This window comes from Anoplopoma fimbria, chromosome 18 (genome assembly GCF_027596085.1).
Source record: "Anoplopoma fimbria isolate UVic2021 breed Golden Eagle Sablefish chromosome 18, Afim_UVic_2022, whole genome shotgun sequence".
NCBI classification, from domain to species: domain Eukaryota; kingdom Metazoa; phylum Chordata; class Actinopteri; order Perciformes; family Anoplopomatidae; genus Anoplopoma; species Anoplopoma fimbria.
The window spans coordinates 161,875-165,818 of NC_072466.1; positions in this window are offsets into that span (position 1 = coordinate 161,875).

The window sequence follows — 3,944 nt, forward strand, 5'->3', positions numbered from 1 at the left end:
GTGTGTTATATATAGTGTTGTGTGTTATATATAGTGTTGTGTGTTATATATAGTGTTGTGTGTTATATATAGTGTTGTGTGTTATATATAGGGTTGTGTGTTATATATAGTGTTGTGTGTTATATATAGGGTTGTGTATTATATATATATATAGTTGTGTGTTATATATATAGTGTTGTGTGTTATATATAGGTTGTGTTGTTATATATAGGGTTGTGTGTTATATATAGTTGTGTGTTATATATAGTTGTGTATTATATATAGTGTTGTGTGTTATATATAGTTGTGTGTTATATATAGTTGTGTGTTATATATAGTGTTGTGTGTTATATATAGTTGTGTGTTATATATAGGGTTGTGTGTTATATATAGGGTTGTGTGTTATATATAGGGTTGTGTGTTATATATATATAGTGTTGGGTTGTGTGTTATATATAGTGTTATATAGTTGTGTGTTATATATAGGGTTGTGTTTTGTGTGTATATAGTGTTGTGTGTTATATATAGGGTTGTGTGTTATATATAGTTGTGTGTTATATATAGGGTTGTGTGTTGTGTGTTATATATATAGGGTTGTGTGTTATATATAGTGTTGTGTATTATATATAGTGTTGTGTGTTATATATATATAGTGTTGTGTGTTATATATATTGTGTTGTGTATTATATATAGTGTTGTGTGTTATATATAGTGTTGTGTGTTATATATAGTGTTGTGTGTTATATATAGTGTGTGTTATATATAGTGTTGTGTGTTATATATAGTGTTGTGTGTTATATATAGTTGTGTGTTATATATAGTGTTGTGTGTTATATATAGTGTTGTGTGTTATATATAGTGTTGTGTGTTATATATAGTGTTGTGTGTTATATATAGTGTTGTGTGTTATATATAGTGTTGTGTGTTATATATAGTGTTGTATATAGTGTTGTGTGTTATATATAGGGTTGTGTGTTATATATAGGGTTGTGTGTTATATATAGTGTTGTGTGTTATATATAGTGTTGTGTGTTATATATAGTGTTGTTGTGTGTTATATATAGTGTTGTGTGTTATATATAGTGTTGTGTGTTATATATAGTGTTGTGTGTTATATATAGTGTTGTGTGTTATATATAGTGTTGTGTGTTATATATAGTGTTGTGTGTTATATATAGTGTTGTGTGTTATATATAGTATATATAGTGTTGTGTGTTATATATAGTGTTGTGTGTTATATATAGTGTTGTGTGTTATATATAGTGTTGTGTATTATATATAGTGTTGTGTGTTATATATAGTGTTGTGTATTATATATAGTGTTGTGTGTTATATATAGTGTTGTGTGTTATATATAGGGTTGTGTGTTATATATAGTGTTGTGTGTTATATATAGTGTTGTGTGTTATATATATATATAGTGTTGGGTTGTGTGTTATTATATATAGGGTTGTGTGTTATATATAGGGTTGTGTGTTATATAGTGTTGTGTGTTATATATAGGGTTGTGTATTATATATAGTGTTGTGTGTTATATATAGTGTTGTGTGTTATATATAGTTGTGTGTTATATATAGTGTTGTGTGTTATATATAGTTATATATAGTGTTGTGTGTTATATATAGTGTTGTGTGTTATATATAGTGTTGTGTGTTATATATAGTGTTGTGTGTTATATATAGTGTTGTGTGTTATATATAGTGTTGTGTGTTGTTATATATAGTTGTTATATATAGTGTTGTGTGTTATATATAGTGTTGTGTGTTATATATAGTGTTGTGTATTATATATAGTGTTGTGTGTTATATATAGGGTATTATATATAGTGTTGTGTGTTATATATAGTGTTGTGTGTTATATATAGTGTTGTGTGTTATATATAGTGTTGTGTGTTATATATAGTGTTGTGTGTTATATATAGGGTTGTGTATTATATATAGTTGTGTGTTATATATAGTGTTGTGTGTTATATATAGTGTTGTGTGTTATATATAGTGTTGTGTATTATATATAGTGTTGTGTGTTATATATAGTGTTGTGTGTTATATATAGTGTTGTGTGTTATATATAGTGTTGTGTGTTATATATAGGGTTGTGTGTTATATATAGTGTTGTGTGTTATATATAGTGTTGTGTGTTATATATAGTGTTGTGTGTTATATATAGGGTTGTGTGTTATATATAGGGTTGTGTGTTATATATAGGGTTGTGTGTTATATATAGGGTGTGTGTGTTGTGTGTTATATATAGTGTTGTGTGTGTTGTGTGTTATATATAGGGTTGTGTGTTATATATAGGGTTGTGTGTTATATAGTGTTGTGTGTTATATATAGGGTTGTGTATATATAGGGTATATATATAGTGTTGTGTGTTATATATAGTTGTGTGTTATATATAGTGTTGTGTGTTATATATAGGGTTGTGTATTATATATAGTTGTGTGTTATATATAGTGTTGTGTGTTATATATAGGGTTGTGTGTTATATATAGGGTTGTGTGTTATATATAGTGTTGTGTGTTATATATAGTTGTGTGTTATATATAGTGTTGTTGTGTATTATATATAGTGTTGTGTGTGTGTATATATATAGTGTTGTGTGTTATATATAGTGTTGTTGTGTGTTATATATAGTTGTTGTGTGTTATATATAGGGTTGTGTGTTATATATAGTGTTGTGTGTTATATATAGGGTTGTGTGTTATATATAGTGTTGTGTGTTATATAGTGTTGTGTGTTATATATAGGGTTGTGTGTTATATATAGTGTTGTTGTGTTTGTTGTGTGTTATTATATATATATAGTTGTGTGTGTTATATATAGTATGTGTTATATATAGTGTTGTGTGTTATATATAGTGTTGTGTGTTATATATAGTTGTGTGTTATATATAGTGTTGTGTGTTATATATAGGGTTGTGTGTTATATATAGTTGTGTGTTATATATAGTGTTGTGTGTTATATATAGTGTTGTGTGTTATATATAGTTGTGTGTTATATATAGTGTTGTGTGTTATATATAGGGTTGTGTGTTATATATAGGGTTGTGTGTTATATATAGTGTTGTGTGTTATATATAGTGTTGTGTGTTATATATAGTGTTGTGTGTTATATATAGTGTTGTGTGTTATATATAGGGTTGTGTGTTATATATAGTGTTGTGTGTTATATATAGGGTATTATATATAGTGTTGTGTGTTATATATAGTTGTGTGTTATATATAGGGTTGTGTGTTATATATAGTGTTGTGTGTTATATATAGTGTTGTGTGTTATATATAGTGTTGTGTGTTATATATAGTGTTGTGTGTGTTATATATAGTGTTGTGTGTATATATAGTTGTTGTGTGTTATATATAGTGTTATATATAGTTGTGTATTATATATAGTGTTGTGTGTTATATATAGTTGTGTATTATATATAGTGTTGTGTGTTATATATAGGGTTGTGTGTTATATATAGTTGTGTGTTATATATAGTTGTGTATTATATATAGTGTTGTGTGTTATATATAGTTGTGTGTTATATATAGTGTTGTGTGTTATATATAGTTGTGTGTTATATATAGTGTTGTGTATTATATATAGTGTTGTTGTGTGTTATATATAGTGTTGTGTGTTATATATAGTGTTGTGTGTTATATATAGTGTTGTGTGTTATATATAGGGTTGTGTGTTATATATAGTGTTGTGTGTTATATATAGTGTTGTGTGTTATATATAGTGTTGTGTGTTATATATAGTGTTGTGTGTTATATATAGTTGTGTGTATATATAGTGTTGTGTGTTATATATAGTGTTGTGTGTTATATATAGTTGTGTGTTATATATAGTGTTGTGTGTTATATATAGTGTTGTGTGTTATATATAGGGTTGTGTGTTATATATAGTGTTGTGTGTTATATATAGGGTTGTGTGTTATATATAGTTGTGTGTTATATATAGTGTTGTGTGTTATATATAGGG